This window comes from Oncorhynchus kisutch, linkage group LG20 (genome assembly GCF_002021735.2).
Source record: "Oncorhynchus kisutch isolate 150728-3 linkage group LG20, Okis_V2, whole genome shotgun sequence".
NCBI classification, from domain to species: Eukaryota; Metazoa; Chordata; class Actinopteri; order Salmoniformes; family Salmonidae; genus Oncorhynchus; species Oncorhynchus kisutch.
The window spans coordinates 44,720,861-44,740,340 of NC_034193.2; the positions used below are offsets into that span (position 1 = coordinate 44,720,861).

The following is a 19,480-nucleotide window of genomic DNA, read 5'->3' on the forward strand; positions in this document are numbered from 1 at the left end:
GTATGTAGTGCTACTTCAGTTTCCCCTTTCCAACTAGCCATATTACCTCCATTTAAGGGGTCAGAGGTGACAATAGTGTGCCCTGTGTGTACCTATCTCTCCTTCCCCCCCAGTGAGGGCCGTGTAGTGGGGCCCATGAGCGGCAGATGAGGCTGGGGTCCAGCTCCAGCGGCGCCCTGCAGCACCCAAATGGTCTCCCCCACTATGAAGGCACTGGTGGATGCCGCGTGGGCGGTGTGGAGCATCGGTGCCTCCGTCTATGACTACATCCACACCAGCGCCATGGAGGAGCGCATCCACACGCTGGAGACCGTCACCACCATCCACCAGTGTGTCATCGCAGCGCTGACCGCTGGAGTGGTGGTGCTCTTCACCTACATAGTGTTGAGGAAGCACTGAGGGGGAGTGAGGAAGGAGAAGCCACGCAGGGCCCAGGAGGCAAGTTTTGAGGACAACACTGGATTACCATAGTGATCAGAAGCATTGAGAGTGTGGGTCTGGAAAGTCATCCAGACCTACATGGATGAGATGGTGCAGGACATGATTAATAAGGGATTTTGGCTACTAGAAAAGTTTTTGACTATTTGGCCTTTATCTCGACTGCCAATTGTACCATTCTACTGCGGAGGTGTTGCTGGACACTGTGTGTCTCAGTGAGTCAATAGTTTCACTCGCTTTGCACCAATGGAAAAAGACATGGGCAGAAGATGCATCAAAATGTATCTTTTTACAAATACAAGTTACTTTAAAGTAGAGGTCGACTGATTATGATTTTCCAACGCCGATACCGATTATTGGAGGACCAAAAAAAGCTGATACCAATTAATCGGGCGATTTATATATATATATATATTTGTAAAAATGACAATTACAACAATACTGAATGAACCATGAACACTTATTTTAACTTAATAAAATACATACATAAAATCTATTTAGTCTCAAATAAATAATGAAACATGCTCAATTTGGTTTAAATAATGCAAAAACACAGTGCTGGAGAAAAAAGTAAAAGTGCAGTATGTGCCATGTAAAAAATGTTTAAGTTCCTTGCTCAGAACATATGAAAGCTGGTGGGTCAATATTCCCAGTTAAGAAGTTTTTGGTTGTAGTTATTATAGAAATTATGACGCGTCAACTATTTCACTCTATACCATTTGTATTTCATATACCTTTGACTATTGGATGTTTTAATAGGCACTTTAGTATTGCCAGCCTAATCTAGGGAGTAGGCTTGAAGTCATAAACAGCGCTGGGCCTCCAACATTGCTAAGAGCTGCTGGCCAACGCAGTAAAGTTTGAATGAATGCTTACGAGCCTGCTGCTGCCTACCAGCGCTCAGTCAGACTGCTCTACCAAATATCAAATCATAGACTTAATTATAATATAATAAACACAGAAATACAAGCCTTTGGTCATTAATATGGTCAAATCCAGAAACTATCATTTCGAAAACAAAATGTTTACTCTTTCAGTGAAATACGGATCCGTTCCATATTTTATCTAACGGGTGGCATCCCTAAGTCTAAATATTGCTGTTACATTGCACAACCTTCAATGTTATGTCATAATTATGTAACATTTTGGCAAATTAGTTTGCAACGAGCCAGGCGGCCCAAACTGTTGCATATACCCTGACTTTGCTTGCACAACGCAAGAGAAGTGACACAATTTCCCTAGTTAATATTGCCTGCTATCATGAATTTCTTTTAACTAAATATGCAGGTTTTACAATATATACTTCTGTGTATTGATTTTAAGAAAGGCGTTGATGCTTATGGTTAGGTACATTTGTGCAAAGATTGTGCTTTTTTCGACAATGAGCTTTTGTTAAATCATCTCCCGTTTGGTGTGGTTGAAGTAGGCTGTGATTCGATGATAAATTAACAGCCACGACATTGATTATATGCAGCGCAGAACAAGCTCGTTATTAACCTAGTAATATCATCAACCATGTGTAGCTAACTAGTGATTATGTGAAGATTGATTGTTTTTTATAAGGTATGTTTAATGCTAGCTAGCAACTTACCTTGGCTCCTTGCTGCACACACGTAACAGGTGGTCAGCCTGCCACACAATTTCCTCGTGGATTGCAATGTCATCGGCGTCCATAAATGCTGATTACCAATTGTTATGAAGACTTGAAATTGTCCCTAATTAAATCGGTGGGCCTCTGCTCTAAAGACCAATGTATCAAACTAAAATACAAATTACTTTTGCAAAGTATTGTATTTAGAATGATTTATTTTTTAATACAAAATACATTTGCAAGTACATGCCTTCACTACAACAATAGTCTTAGTAACGGAAACAAAAACAACAACATTTAACTTGCTATGACTGTAATATGTGGTTGTTTATCTACCTGTAAGTCGCTATGGATAAATGTCTGCTAAATGACCTAAATGTAAAAATGAACAATTGCAAAGCACACTGGGTATTATTATTGGCCTCATTTTGTGGGTGGAGCTCATCAATAATACCCACCATGCTTTGCAGGTGGACATTTTTTACATTTACATGTTCACTCAGCAGACACTCATATAACACCATAGTGCCGTGACTTCTGATACCGATGCAGGGTGAAAGGGGGCCACCAAATGTTGAACCGCTATAAAATAAAAAATAGTATCAAAAATTATTTTGCATTTTGAAAATATAAATGACAGGTCTCGAAAGTATCTTGTTACAAACTACATTGGATTGTAGTTCAGGCCGGTGAAATGCAAATGACAAAATATTCTAAAGTAATTTACATTTCAAACACATGTAACAGGAATACTGCCCATCTCTGGATGTGGGGATGCTAAAACCACAGAGATACCTCAACCTGCAGACTGTAATCTAATAGCACACTAAAGGGATGCTAACTATCATTAGGTTTTCCTGCCTTAATATGCCTCAAGTGGTTTCACTCCCCAGATGGAATAACAGTATTAGTTAGATAGGTTTTCATGTTGGCTCTAATTGCTTATCCCGCCTGCATGATGCATGGGAAAACTGTAAACTGGGGATTCCCTCTTCAATACCATGATTGTACAAGGTGCCAGCCCAACAGTCTATAATTGGAAGTCTTGGTCATGAAGATGAAAGTGTTCCATTAGACGTTAGCTATTATATCACCCAGTGAGGGAGAGTGGAATATCATGGGACGGACTGAATGTATTCTCAAGAAGCCTTATTTGTTGTCGAAAACTGGCCTCAAGGTTCTATGAATTACTCTGTAGGAGAAGGAGAGTTTCTGTGAAGCATTCAAAGGTCAATACACTGGTCGTCATGAATGCCATTTAGTACAGTACATGATGAAACAACTTTAAAGCGTGTTTATTTGTTTAGTAAAATAAATAAATGTAGATGGTCTTGTAATGCAAGACTTTGTAGTGGCATTCCGTGGCGGTAGTTGAACATGGCTACAGCTGTGAAGGTTACGTCACTGGAAAGAGTAATTAGAGGCATCCTTACCTGTAAAAGTAAATCAACCTGAATGTTTTGGTACATTGTTTATAAATGCTTCAGTTTCAGTAATGCTTGCACTCATCATTAAAAGGGTATTAAACACATTGTAGGCCTTAAAAAAAAAGCCATGAATGTTGTATAATCCATTTAAATTGTACACTTGCTACAATATATGACGAATACACAATGTTTGCCCTATCATCTTGTTCAGATTGCTAAAATGGGCCTCAGTGAAATGTTTCAGGTAAATCAAACGTGACAAAGGATTCCATGGCAATACAACATTTAATCATCTCCTGGATCTTTGTGTGAATGTACAGTGCCTTCAGCCTTATATGTCCTTAAAATGGATTAAATAAAAACATTTCCTCAGCAATCTACTCACAATACCCCAGAATGACAAAGCAAATACAAGTTCTTACTATTTTTCACTAATAAAAAAATTAATGAAAAGCACACCTTATTTACATAAGTATTCAGTCCATTTGCTATGAGACTCGAAAATTGAGCTCAGGTGCATCCTGTTTCCATTGATAATCCTTGATGTTTCTACAAATTATTTTGTAGTAGTCCACCTTTGGTAAATTCAATTGATTGGACATGATTTGGAAAGGCACATACCTGTCTATATAACATCCCACAGTTGACAGTGCTTGTCAGAGCAAAAACCAAGCCATGAGGTCAAAGGAATTGTCCGTAGAGCTCAGAGACAAGATTGTGTCGAGGCACAGATCTGGGGAAGGGTACCAAAAAAATTGCTACAGCATTGAAAGTCCCAAGAACACACTGGCCTCCATCATTCTTAAATGGAAGAAGTTTGGAACCACCAAGATTCTTCCTAGAGCTGGCAGCCCGCCAAACTGAGCAATCGGGGGAGAAGGGCCCTGGTCAGGGAGGTGACCAAGAACCCGATGGTCACTCTGACAGAGCTCTAGAGTACCTCTGTGGAGATGGGAGAACCTTCCAGAAGGACAACCATCTCTGTAGCACTCCACCAAGCAGGCCTTTGTGGTAGAGTGGCCAAACGGAAGACACTCCTCAGTAAAAGGCACATGACAGCCCGCTTGGAGTTTGCCAAAAGGCACCCAAATACTCTGACTATGAGAAACAAAATCTTCTGGTCTGATGAAACCGAGATTGAACTCTTTGGCCTGAATGCAAAGTTTCACATCTGGAGGAAACCTGGCATCATCCCTACGGTGAAGCATGGTTGTGGCAACATCATGCTGTGGGGATGTTTTTCAGTGGCAGGGACCGGGAGACTAGTCAGGATCGAGGCAAAGATGAACAGAGCAAAGTACAGAGAGATCCTTAATGAAAACCTGCTCCAGAGTACTCAGGACCCCAGGCTGTGGCGAAAGTTCACCTTCCAACAAGACAACGACCCTAAGCACACAGCAAAGACAACGCAGGAGTGGCTTCAGGTCTGAATGTCCTTGAATGTCCCAGCCAGAACCCGAACGAGCATCTCTGGAGACCTAAAAATAGCTGTGCAGCAATGCTCCCCATCCAACATGACAGAGCTTGAGAGGATCTGCAGAAGATAAGAGAAACTCCCCATATTTTACTGCTGCTCTTTAATTACTTGTTCCTTTTATTTCTTATTCATATTTTTTTCAACTGCATTGTTGGTTAGGGGCTTGTAAGTAAGCATTTCACTGTAACGTCTACCTACAACTGTTGTATTCGGTGCATGTGACAAATAACATACCCAAGAAGGCTCAAGTCTGTAATCGCTGCCAAAGGTGATTCAACAAAAGTACTGAGTAAAGGGTCTGAATACTTATGTAAATGTGATTTCACTTTTATTTTGTATAAATTAGCAATAATTTCTAAACACCTGTTTTTGATTTGTCATTATGGGGTATTGTGTGTAGATTGATGAGGAAAAAAACTATTTACATTTTTGAATAAGGCTGTAATGTAACAAAATGTGGAAAAAGTCAAGGGGTCTGTACTATGGTACAGGAGAGTGCAATGTTCTGACAATGTTCTGCAATGTTCTGACTGCAAATAAATGTCTTGTATAGAGCTGAATCTGTTACCACTAATCAAGAAAAGGTTTTGCAGAGCACTGGTTGGTCAGTGGATCTACTGCTATCCCTAGGCTCCAATCTGAGGAAGCAAGTCGTTATGCTCATAATACTCACATGTATTTAAGTAGTCATGTGACGCACTGGTTATTGAAACAGAAGAACGATAATCCCATGTGCTACAATGTGTGATATTGACCTACAGATGGAACACTGTAGAAACACCCTGACCAAGGAGACTGTAGGGATGCTTTTATTTAAAGTTAACAGCGACAAAATTCATGTTTTGTAAATACGTAATAAATGTTATTTTCACTGATGTGTACATCAGTTGTAAACAAGTAGTAAACTTGAAACACCATGTTGAATACAAAATGCAAGGAAATGTAAAGTACAAATTGAACTCGGATCATATAAAGTGTGTTCTAGATGTGTCCAGTCTGCAGCAGGGTGTACTGTGCAGTGAATCTCTCCACACTCTCCCCCTCCAGCATCTTCATGGCTCTCCAGTGGATCATCCCACAGCTTTCTGGCTGGCCTCTGGGCCCAAGCTCCTCTCGGATATACTCCAGCCACAGATCTGGAGGGAAAAAGCCATACAGACAGTCCTGAGTGACCCATCTCAACGTACTTTGTCCCAGAAAACTACATGGAAGTAAAGGTTTATATTCATGCCATACTAAAAACACCTCAAATCATCTAATCAAAGTTGCTGTTGATTCAGGTGTGTTAATGTTGGGCTGGAATAAAAGCCTGCAAAACCTGTAGTTCCAACCACGTATGTCTTGTTCATTCTTCTACTGGCCTATTGGAAGTCTTTGAGTTGTTAAGTGTAGCAACTGACATGCAAAAATCCCTGTGGGACTTATTTGAAATGGGCTGCTTCGAATGCGCTTTTCAGAATCTCACCATCATCATCTGTGGAGCTGAATTCCCTCAGCGCTCTCTCATAGAAGTCCCTCAGGTTGCTCATCTTGGGAGTCTCCTAAAAGAACAGTCACACCATTCCAGTTAGTACAACAGCCTTGGCTATGCAGCACAAACAGATCTGGGAACAGACTTACAAAAATCCTAACATTAGTGTGAAAAGTTAAACCCTTTATGCAACATTTTGTACATAAAGCCACAACAATGTGTGGCAATATTGGAACAACAGGCTAGTTTGAGACGATGCCTTGGTTGGTTGCAACATATATTTGTCTGAGCATGGACTATCTTTCCGATTTGGTCCTGCCGTACATACCTACACAAACGCTACGGTCACAAGACGCAGGCCTTCTTAATGTCCCTAGAATTTCTAAACAAACAGCTGGAGGCAGGGCTTTCTCCTATAGAGCTCAATTTTTATGGGATGGTCTGCCTACCCATGTGAGAGACGCAGACTCGGTCTCAACCTTTAAGTCTTTACTGAAGACTCATCTCTTCAGTGGGTCATATGATTGAGTGTAGTCTGGCCCAGGAGTGTGAAGGTGAACGGAAAGGCACTGGAGCAACGAACTGGCCTTGCTGTCTCTGCCTGGCCGGTTCCCCTCTTTCCACTGGGATTCTCCGCCTCTAACCCTATTACAGGGGCTGAGTCACTGGCTTACTGCGTCACTTGAGTGGGTTGAGTCATTGACGTGATCTTCCTGTCTGGGTTGGCGCTCCCCCTTGCGTTGTGCCGTGGCAGAGATCTTTGTGGGCTATACTCAGCCTTATCTCAGGATGGTAAGTTGGTGGTTGAAGATATCCCTCTAGTGGTGTGGGGGTTGTGCTTTGGCAAAGTGGGTGGGGTTATATCCTGCCTGTTTGGCAGTGGGTCATATGATTGAGTGTAGTCTGGCCCAGGAGTGTGAAGGTGAACGGAAAGGCACTGGAGCAACGAACTGGCCTTGCTGTCTCTGCCTGGCCGGTTCCCCTCTTTCCACTGGGATTCTCCGCCTCTAACCCTATTACAGGGGCTGAGTCACTGGCTTACTGCGTCACTTGAGTGGGTTGAGTCATTGACGTGATCTTCCTGTCTGGGTTGGCGCTCCCCCTTGCGTTGTGCCGTGGCAGAGATCTTTGTGGGCTATACTCAGCCTTATCTCAGGATGGTAAGTTGGTGGTTGAAGATATCCCTCTAGTGGTGTGGGGGTTGTGCTTTGGCAAAGTGGGTGGGGTTATATCCTGCCTGTTTGGCCCTGTCCGGGGGTATTGTCGGATGGAGGCACAGTGTCTCCCGACCACTCCTCTCTCAGCCTCCAATATTTATGCTGCAGTAGTTTGTGTCGGGGGGCTATGGCCAGTCTGTTATATCTGGAGTCTTTCTCCTGTCTTATCCGGTGTCCTGTGTGAATTTAAGTATGCTCTCTCGAATTCTCTCTTTCTTTCTCTCTCTCGGAGGACCTGAGCCCTAGGACCATGCCTCAGGACTACCTGGCCTGATGACGCCTTGCTGTCCCCAGTCCACCTGGCCGTGCTGCTGTTCCAGTTTCAACTGTTCTGCCTGCGGCTATGGAATCCTGACCTGTTCACCGGACGTGCTACCTGTCCCAGGCATGCTGTTTTCAACTCTCTAGGGGCAGCAGGAGTGGTAGAGATACTCTGAATGTGATCGGCTACGAAAAGCCACCTGACATTTATTCCTGGGGTGCTGACCTGTTGCACCCTTGACATCCACTGTGATTATTATTATTATTTGACCCTGCTGGTCACCTATGAACATTTGAACATCTTGTCCATGTTCTGTTATAATCTCCACCTGGCACAGCCAGAAGAGGACTGGCCACCCCTCATAGCCTGGTTTCTCTCTAGGTTTCTTCCTAGGTTCTGGCCTTCCTAGGGAGTTTTTCCTAGCCACCGTGCTTCTACACCTGCATTACTTGATGTTTGGGGTTTTAGGCTGAGATTCTGTACAGCACTGGGATATCAGCTGATGTAAGAAGGGCTTTATAAATACATTTGATTTTGATTTGTTCTTGTTTCCCCATACATTGTGACTCGACTCACTTGATCTTTCTCCATCTGGATCATTCTGTTGAAAAAGGCCTTGGAGAAGGGCCGGCTCTCATGCAAACTGGAAAATAAGAGAAGGTCCAACGTTGTTTTTCCTTCTTCAAAATGCTGAACTCAAATGCATATTAATAGGTCGTCATCTAAACGAGGATACCTTGTACAAAATAACTACTGTGAATTACAATCGTCATTGTACTGATTTGGCCTTCACAATGCAGAACTGGTGAGAAATTAATAATATAATATTACTATTCATTTTCAGTACCTTGTGAAGGTCTTCCTGGCTTTCTTGTAGCCTCCGGCCCTGTAGGACCAGTCAAGGTACTTCTCCTTTATCTCCATGGAAACGGCAGGCACCACAGACAGCAGACCTCTCTGAGAGCAGAGGAAAAAACAAACTGTTACAACTAATTCTCATCCAACCAGACAACATTGTATGTAGGGAAATATGGCTGCGTTTACATAAATTGGTATTTTGACCAATCAGAACAGCTCTGAAAAAGATCTGATGTGATTGGTCAAAAGATCAGAATTGGCCTGCCGATGTAAACGCAGCCTATGAGGCACTACTGCTTTTGACACAATGGAGGGTAAGAACGACATAGAACCAGAAAAAGCTTGGTCAAAGCACTGTCTGGACAGTGCTTTGAATTATGACAAATGCAAACTGGTATTGTATTAAAATGTGATAAACTAATGTAATTTTTGAGAGGTTGGGCTTGGTTCTGTACCTGAAACAGGGCTTCAGTTTCCTCTGGGCTCTGTGATGTCATGCTCCACTCCACCTGCAGCTGCCACAGGGGCAAACTCGACTGTCAACAGACAAGACCAGGGTGGTTAACATCAGGTAAGATGCTCTTTTAACAAATAAAATATATTCATGGGTTGCTGGGCTGGAAAATGTGTTACCGGTAAGTACGGCTTGCACACTCTGATGCTCCAAACATTTTTATAAGATACACCCCCCCCCATAAATCTTAGTCAAAATGTTTTTTTTTTACATTCCAGAGACAATCCCACTGAGCCCATATTATTTCGCAACTCACACCCCGGATCAACCATGTCTTTGTGACTACATAATTACATCACACAGTCAGCCCCTTCCCGTGAGCTGCCCCTTATATTGCGCAACACCCGTCATAACAATGAAAGACGATCTACAAGAGCCATATTGCAATAAATTGCCTGAATTGATAAATAACAATAAATTGGATACGTTTATAATGATGTGCACCAGTTAGTTTTTTTCTTCCTTTGAACTACTAGTTTGACTGTAGCCATCAATTGTTCCATAAACAATCACCCACATTAGCAAACTATCTTATCACATTTCTCTGGTATAGGCTACTTTTCATGACGATGTCAGCAAAATGCCTGCGATAAGGGATCGGTATGGTTGGTGTCGATAATTGATTGGCTTATCATCCCAGCTCTACTACATACTACCCACTGGGCACAGATGTCAGTTCAATGCCTACGAACATGAAATCAACTAAAAGTAATTTGAGTCTACCTGGTATTAGTAATGGGGTTTAACAGTACCTGAAGAATTTACCTGTAAGGAAAGTCTCCCTGGTATTAGTAATGGGGTTTAACAGTACCTGAAGAATTTACCTGTAAGGAAAGTCTCCCTGGTATTAGTAAATGGGGTTTAACAGCACCTGAATAATTTACCTGAAAGGAAAGTCTCCCTGGTATTAGTAATGGGGTTTAACAGTACCTGAAGAATTTACCTGTAAGGAAAGTCTCCCTGGTATTAGTAATGGGGTTTAACAGTACCTGAAGAATTTACCTGTAAGGAAAGTCTCCCTGGTATTAGTAATGGGGTTTAACAGTACCTGAAGCCATTCTATCATGTCATTTGACCACAGGAAAAGGAACTACCATGTAAATACTGCACTGTGGGTTTGATTGAATTGAGCCCTTCCAGTCATATTGGAACTGGTTTCTAGCAGGGAATAGCAGTCATTTGAGGAAGTTAATATGCTGTAGGAAATTATCTGGGACAGAGTTGGAGCTGCCCCACTTTCACAGCAGCCCATTGTGTGTGTGTGTACCTTGGGATTTACATGTGTCAGGGCATCCTGGAATAGCTTGCCTGTGGCGCCACTCCCCAGACGCACCATCGTCTGCAGGGCCAGGCACCACACGTCCACAGATTGTCTGTAGCGCTGGGTGTCTGCCATGGCAACCACAGCGGTCTGCTCCGAGTCTCCCGATGAGAGTAAGACCTGCAGCTGAACCGACCGATGGAGGGACACAGGCACAGCAAACCGTTACATGTTTGTGAACCTCGTGTATCCTATTGGTTTCTATATGCTGTGTGTTTGTACGTTAGAAAGCCTATGTTTATACACTTGCTGTCCTAGATTTACTCTTGCCATAAGACATCTTCTTACCCAGTTCTTGTAGAAGTCCTCCTTCAGCAGTGAGGAGTCGTGGGCACGCTGAAGCACTGCCAGCAGCCTCTCCTGCCTCTGAGGGATGCCAACACACACACACACAGGTCATATTTCAGTCTTAGAAAACCATACACTCATTTCACTAATATACTAGTCACATTAACACTAGATCATCAATATTCTATCAATATTCTTCACAAAAAAAAAAGTGCTCATCAGCAATGATGGTCATGGTTTGAAATGTTAACCGTCTCCTTCAGCTCCCGGATGTCGGTTTTCCTCTTGAACCTCTCCAGGCAGAAGGACACGTAGCACGCCCACATGGCCTCTGGAACACAGCAGAGAGACCACCCATCACTAGGGTTGTTGCGGTGACCGGCAGTCATGAGTCATGACCACAGTCAAATTCCACGTGAATGTTGACGGTGCTCTCCTCCCACTGCATGAAAAGGCGCCGATGTGTTGGTCGTACCCCAACTCGTTAACGATGTCAGAACGCTAATGGCCTGGTACTCAGCGCTCCATTGTCCCTCTAATCACTCTGACATGAATGCAAAATGTAGACTACATTGTTCGACCTCGCTAGGGTCGATCAATTTGAAGAAGCTCAACAGCAGATTGAAACAGAGTGGAAAACATGGTCGTGGTGGATCTTGTTGCAAAGCCAAACAATTACATTTACAAAATAACACGTTCAATATTTGGAAGACCCTCAGTCCTCTACACAATATTATGCTGCTGATGCCAGGTGCCATAGCACATCCATGCCTGCAGAAATACATTTGGGCAGATGAACACCACTTGTGGCAGGAGCTGGATGAACCAGCTTCAGTGGGGGATGGAAAGAGGAGGAACCCTTTGCGGACAATCTCTCAACGTATTACAGCTACCCTGGGGAGATTGATATACCCCTTGAACACTGGCTCCGAACCTCGTCAGATGAGGCAGGGCTTGCAAACTATTGCAAACTATTACAGACAACAAAGAGAAGCACAGCCGATAGCTGCCCAGTTGACACGAGCCTACAAGACAAGCTAAATTACTTCTATGCTCGCTTCGAGGAAAGTAACACTGAAACATGCATGACAGCATCAGCTTTTCCGGGACGACTTTGTGATCACGCTCTCCGCTGCCGATGTAAGTAAGACCTTTAAACAGGTTAACATTCACAGGGCCAAACGGATTACCAGGACATGTAATCCAAGCATGCGCTGACCAACTGGCAAGGGTCTTCACTGACATTTTCATCCCCTGTCGGAGTCTGTAATACCAAGATGTTTCAAGCAGTACACATGGACAAACACACCATATATTCATCTCATTGAGGGCTTGATGATTAGCTGACAAGTTGAATCAGGTGTGCTTGTCCAGGGTTACAATACAAATGTGTACTGTTTGGGGTACTCGGGGTACCACGGTTGGGAAACACTGGCCGAGGTTCATTGATTGTGCAGAGCAGCTTACAGAGTATAGTTAGCCTACAATTATAGTGAATCTGTATTTGATATTATTAGGATTTTGAATAACCTAATATGGCATTTTTTATATTTTCATAATTAATAGGCAGATAATAATGACCTTTCGCTACAGAATATTTCACCACCGTGCGTTTCCATTTCCTCCTCTCTCCTTCATTCCTTTCTCCAGCGAGCAGAGAGAGGAGCCGTCGGCAGTTTAATGAAATATGTTTTGTTGTGAAAAAACGGGATTATTGATGTTCCTGAACAGATTTCACTTGGTTTCCCAAATTAAGCACTGGGTAGCGGCAGGAAACAGGTTTGGAGACAACACGGCATACAGTTTGAGTGAAATATGACCCGTCACGCAGCGAGACGATGCTCCTCAAACAGTGGTTGATGCGTGGAGTGAAAGTTTCTATATGCAATCCAGTGTGAAAACAGAGTTTTGCTGGTTGCCACAAAAAGTAGAGGATTTTTCAGCTGCTAATATGCTATTCTGTTCTTCTGAAATACATTTTCAGGGGGGGGTTCAGGCACATAGTGTGAAATGGGCACTATCAGCATGGCGGCCAAACGCAGTAAAGGTTGGAAGTATATTGCATAGTTTGCAATGCAAATATCAAGCTCTCCTACCATAGCACAACTATCGCCATGAGAAATCATATGCTTATCAAGCGCAAAGAAACATTCTCGGAGGGGGGACAAGCAGCAGCAATCTCGCACCGCATCTATTGTCACTGAAAAGCGCCGGTGAGATCCCGCCAGAGCAGTTAACACCGCTCATTACTGTTTCAATGAATGATTCTCAAACGGCTTGTTTTTTTATTGACTGAATAGATATGGGGCCATTTCAATTTCATATTTATTTACTCAACCCATCTCAACATAGTCCTTTTGATTCTACAAGCAGCTACAGGCAAGCGCCACCGCTGAGGTCACAGCCTTTTTTAACACTGTGTTCCACAATATAATATAACCAGTTCATATTACGGTTTCAACATCTTAAATGGCACTTGTTTTTTAAAGTTTTGTGTTGTGTCTAACCCGTGTGTTTGTAATGTGTTGCGTTTCTGTCTAACCTGTGTTGGTGTGTGCATTTCTGTTGGTGGTGTGTACGTACCTGTGTTGAGGTGTGCATTTCTGTTGGTTGTGTGTACGTACCTGTGTTGAGGTGTGCATTTCTGTTGGTTGTGTGTACGTACCTGTGTTGAGGTGTGCATCTCTGTTGGTTGTGTGTACGTACCTGTGTTGAGGTGTGCATCTCTGTTGGTTGTGTGTACGTACCTGTGTTGAGGTGTGCATCTCTGTTGGTTGTGTGTACGTACCTGTGTTGAGATGTGCATTTCTGTTGGTTGTGTGTACGTACCTGTGTTGAGGTGTGCATTTCTGTTGGTTGTGTGTACGTACCTGTGTTGAGGTGTGCATTTCTGTTGGTTGTGTGTACGTACCTGTGTTGAGGTGTGCATTTCTGTTGGTTGTGTGTACGTACCTGTGTTGAGGTGTGCATTTCTGTTGGTTGTGTGTACGTACCTGTGTTGAGGTGTGCATATCTGTTGGTTGTGTGTACGTACCTGTGTTGAGGCTGTTGAGGCCCTGCTCGTAGACCTGGCAGCAGCGCTCCTCTCTCCTGGCGATGTCAGAGGCCCGCCCCTTGGCTGTCTGAAGCTCCTCCCCCACCGTCGCCTCCAGCTCCCGCCTGGCCATGAAGTCCCACGTCAGTGAGTCGTATGTGTATTTGCTCTGCAGGCTGGGGACAGGACATTCAGCATGGTCAGTGTGTGTTGTGTCATGTTGAAAAATGAACACAGGGAGATCAGCAACCCAAAATGTATCCTTACTCTTGTATAATGGTGTCCTGTAGGTCTTTAGTGAAGTCAAAGATGGCGGCGATGGTCAAAAGAGACAGGATGAAATCAGCTCCTGTGGACAGCACAGAGAAATCCATTAACATCTCCAAAACACTGTCTCTACTCTCTTAATAACCAAAGTAGACATACAGATAACTGTTAGGCAATACAAATGGCATAGAATAAATACAACGCAACTCACCTTGGATTTTCCCAGTAGCATCTCTGTACACCACCTCGGCCAGTTTGCCACTCACGATCTCAGGGGAGAACTCGTACCCTCCCTGTAGAGCGAAGAGGACAATCAGTGACCCAGTCCAGAAAAAGAGACTCAAAAAGGTGTGTGTGTGTGTGTGTGTGTGTGTACTCACCACGTCTATCTCAGCCTGCTCCAGCTCCTTCTGTTGCTTCCTTAATTTCTCAGCGTGCAACAGCTCCATACGGAAGCATTGTTCAGATAGAGACACGGATATCAATCATCCTGGGGGTTTTAACAGTGGTCCTGCTACATTTAGGCCTTTTATGTGCATTCAGTGTTTGCTAACACAGCACATAGATTTCCATAGCATCTTAGCGTCAAGCCTAATATGGCAATTCTTCAATTCATTGAAAATCAAATGCCACTCCGTACCTCCTGGTAGACCTTCTTGCTTTCCGGGTGGAAGAGCAGGGCACGCAGGAACAGGTGTCTGGCGCTCTCTGACGAGTTTCTGTCCTCCAGCTCGCTCTTGGCAGCCATGATCCACAGGGCTGGAGAAAGGAGAGGCAATCAATCATTCCGCTGACGAGGCTCCGTCATCCACTCAAACAATTGGAGCAATGATAGAACCCTGTGTAGTGTATATAGGGGTCCTTTGCAGCTCAGTTGGTAGAGCACAGCGCTTGTAAGGCCAGGGTAGTAGGTTTGATTCACAGGACCACGCATACGTAGAATGTATGCACGCATGACTAAGTCGCTTTGGATAAATGCTAAATGGCATACATTATATACCGAGTATAAAAAACATTAGGAACACCTGCTCTTTCCATGACATAGACTGGCCAGGTGAAAGCTATGATCCCTTATTGATGTCACCAGTTAAATCCACTTCAAAAATCAGTGTAGATGAAGTGGGGGAGACAGGTTAAAGAAGGATTTTTAAGCCTGGAGACAATTGAGACATGGACTGTGTATGTGTGCCATTCAGAGGGTGAATGGGAAGACAAAATATTTAAGTGCCTTTGAACGGGGTATGGTAGTAGGTCCCAGGAGCACCGGTTTGAGTGTGTCATGAACTGCACCACTGCTGAGTTTTTCTACGCTCAACAGTTTCCTGTGTGTATCAAGAATGGTTCCCCACCCAAAGGACATCCAGCCAACTTGACAACTGTGGGAAGCATTGGAGTCAACATGGGCCAGCATCACTGTGGACCAGTTTCGACACCTTGTATTAGTCCATGCCCCGACGAATTGAGGCTGTTGAGGGCAAAAGGGCGTGCAACAATGCGTTCCTTAATGTTTTGTACACTCAGTGTTTATTACAAGGACATATGCCATTGACGTGGTATGTTACCATAGTATAATGATGATAAATCTACCTGGTTTCTCAGCATGGAGGAGAACACCTTGCTGATTGCACCCTTTGTGTTCTATTTGAGGAGATGACAAAAACATAACCGTTCGGGCACCCGAACACATTTATTCAACGTAGAACCCAAGATAACGTAAACTTACCCATTTCTTACAGAAAGCAATGTGAGAGAGCCACAACTGAACATCATCCTGCAAAAAGATCACTTATTATTGACCTGTCCATTGACTTCTTTGGTACCTTCTGCATAGTGCTGTTTGAAATATTCAACATCCCGTAGCTAATAGCTATGTCATATAGGGCTTGTCTGGTACCTTCCATTTAGTTGTGGCCCTTCTGAAAATGTTGTTGATCCTCGAGATGATGGAAAACTTAATCTCCTCTCTTTTGAACTGATAGCCGATGCGCTATAAATGAAACATGATGAGGAACAAATATTTTAAAAAAATACTCCTGATACAGATATTCAATATTTCCATATTTCATATAACTTCAAATGACTTGCAGTCATTCATTGGTTGTAAACTCTAGCATGATAATGAAAGTGGATTTATTATTATTATTAGTGGATTCTGTGGTTGCCATGGCACTGTAAGGCAGCCTAAACAGAGAGCTCGGTATATTTTGTACATATTTCAGATTTTTTTTTAAATCAGGTTTTTTGTTAAGTCATTGAGTGTTGATTGGATATACAGTTGAAGTCGGAAGTTTACATAAGCTGAGTTTGAATGTGTTTGGCTAAGGTGTTTCACAATTCCTGACATTTAATCCTAGTAAAAATATATTTTTGATATATATTGAAGCAACATCTCAAGATATCAGCCAGGAAGTTAAAGCTTGGTCGCAAATGGGTCTTCCAAATCGACAATCACCCCAAGCATACTTCCAAAGTTGTGGCAAAATGGCTTAAGGACAACAAAGTCAAGGTATTGGAGTAGCCAACACAAGTCCCTGACCTCAAACCTAAAGAAAATTTGTGGGCAGAACTGAAAAACCGTGTGTGAGCAAGGAGGCCTACAAACCTGATTCAGTTACACCAGCTCTGTCAGGAGTAATGGGCCAAAATTCACCCAACTTATTGTGGAAGGCTACCCCAAACGTTTGACCCAAGTTAAACAATTTAAAGGCAATGCTACCAATTACTAATTGAGTGTATGTAAACATCTGACCCACTGAAAATGCGATGAAAGAAATAAAAGCCTAAATAAATCACTCTACTATCATTCTGACATTTCACATTATTAAAATCAAGTGGTGATCCTAACTGACCTAAGACAGGGAATTTTTACTAGGATTAAATGTCAGCAATTGTGAAAAATGAAGTTTTAAATGCAGTTGGCTAAGGTGTATGTAAACTTCTGACAACTGTAATTTTCCCTCATGATGCCATCTATTTTGCGAAGTGCACCAGTCCTTCCTGCAGCAAAGCACCCCAGAACATGATGCTGCCACCCCCGTGCTTCGCGGTTGGGATGGGCTTGCAAGCCTCCCCCTTTTTCCTCCAAAAATAACGATGGTCATTACGCCCATAAAGTTTCATTTTTGTTTCATCGGACTAGAGGACTTTTCTCCAAAAAGTACGATCTTTGTCCCCATGTGCAGTTGCAAACCGTAGTCTGGCTTTTTAATGGCGGTTTTGGAGCAGTGGCTTCTTCCTTGCTGAGCGGCCTTTCAGGCTATGTCGATATAGGACTCGTTTTACTGTGGATATAGATACTTTTGTACCCGTTTCCTCCAGCATCTTCACAAGGTCCTTTGCTGTTGTTCTGGGATTGATTTGCACTTTTTGCACTAAAGTACGTTCATCTCTTGGAGACAGAACGCGTCTCCTTCCTGAGTGGTATGACGGCTGCACAGTCAACTTAGTGTATGTTAACTTCTGACCCACTGGAATTGTGATACAGTGAATTATAAGTGAAATAATCTGTCTGTAAACAATTGTTGGAAAAATGACTTGCGTCATGCACAAAGTAGATGTCCCAAACAACTTGCCAAAACTATAGTTTGTTAACAAGACATTTGTGGAATGATTGAAAAACTAGTTTTAATAACTCCAACGTAAGTGTATGTAAACTTCCCGACTTCAACGGTATATCTGGTTGTTTTTACCCATGGAGTGATGGCAAATCTGCTTGTTTGGCTAGCTTGACAGCTAGCTGCCTGCTAACGTTTGCATTTAAAAGATGCATCAGACTCATCACCGGCTTCTATTGAAATTAAAAAGTGGAACATTTTTCTCGAGGTCGGACAGGCAGACAGCTAGGCTTATATTAAGCCCCGCCTTATAAGACCTGACTGCATTGATTGTGGAAATGGCAGTGATCGTAATGAGGATGACTACTGCTCTGGATTGAGCTATAGTAACTGCAGAGACATCACCTAAGTGGGTGCACAAGTCCAGGCTACAGAGAAGTTGAGCTGATGACGACATCAGGGCCACCAAGCCAACTCCATCACCTGGCATCACAGGAAGGCTACAGAGAGTCTGAGGACAACATCATGGCCAGCAAGCCAAATGAAATGCATCATCAGGCATCACCATCACTCCAGTGAGTTGCCTGAAGCAACAGTCTCCGCCATGAGCTTGGCACACGCAGTTGTGAAGGAACTCTCCGAAACTGGCTTCATCAACATCACTTTCATTGTTTTGTTAATCTACCTAATTGTTATTCTCTTTATTTGTAGGCCTATACCGCAATTCAACTTTTAGCTGCGAATGTGTAGCCTACAAAATTAAATTGACCAAATACATTTATATATATATTACTACATATGAGATTCAAAACTTACTGATCTTCTCTTCTTTATCAGCTCTAAGACATTGATTTCATACTGAAATAAGAAATAACACAGAAGAATACATTGTATAGTACTTGTTTTTGATTGCCCATACTCATATATTCTATCTTTATTCACTGGGGCACTCACCTGAATGTATGCAATGAAGTAAACTTTGGTTATGATCAATCGATGCAGTTTGTATTCTAAAGCTGTCGCCAGTTTTAGCAAGGATCTGTAATTGGGAGATGAATCGAATTTAATACAACTTCAAAGATTTTTACTAACATTGCAAGTGATAGCTAAGCTAAAGAGTGTTTTTCATCTTACTTGACTTCTTTTTTGCTGAACAGTCCCACTTTCTCCAACTGTTCCAACTCTGGGATTCGATTCTCCATCCGCTGTTGGACTATTTCAGCCATCGTCACTTACTTGGTGCTTACAATTTGACCGACTTCTGTTGTGAATGTTATTAAAGCATTCCTTAAAAACAAGAATAGTGAACTAAATTAGCCCAAAAGCATCTTTCACACGTGTGGAAGTTGTGATTGCTGTATTTCCGGTTCGTGCTTCAACTGAGTCCGTGCAAAAACTTGTGAATTTACCAAAGAAATCCGCTTGACAAGCGAAAAACTTAGCATTGGTTTTTATTATTATGCCCTGCATTATAAACATGTGCAATTTATAATGGTCGGCATTTACATTCACCATAAAAATACATAACATAGACTGTACATTTCCTATCATCAGTTTTCTGGTTTGCACAAGTGCAGAACTGAGCATATTTGTCAACAACTGTTTCTGCAACAAGTGTATTGATTTATAATTGGCACCAGAAATATGCAAACGGCTAGGCTGAAAAGTAAACAAGCTTCATGAATCATGCCCGGTGGGTGGAAAGATTTCCCGCAAAATCGTTGAAAAGCAAGAGAAAGCGAGCGGCAATTTGCCTCTTCC

The 19,480-nt window shown here is 42.8% G+C and overlaps 1 pseudogene; it reads right to left on the reverse strand.

Annotated features, from left to right (window-relative positions):
- Nucleotides 1-5,726: 5,726 nt before the first annotated feature.
- On the reverse strand, nucleotides 5,727-19,424 carry LOC109865783 (U3 small nucleolar RNA-associated protein 6 homolog; annotated as a pseudogene).
- Between the last annotated feature and the right edge of the window lie 56 nt (nucleotides 19,425-19,480).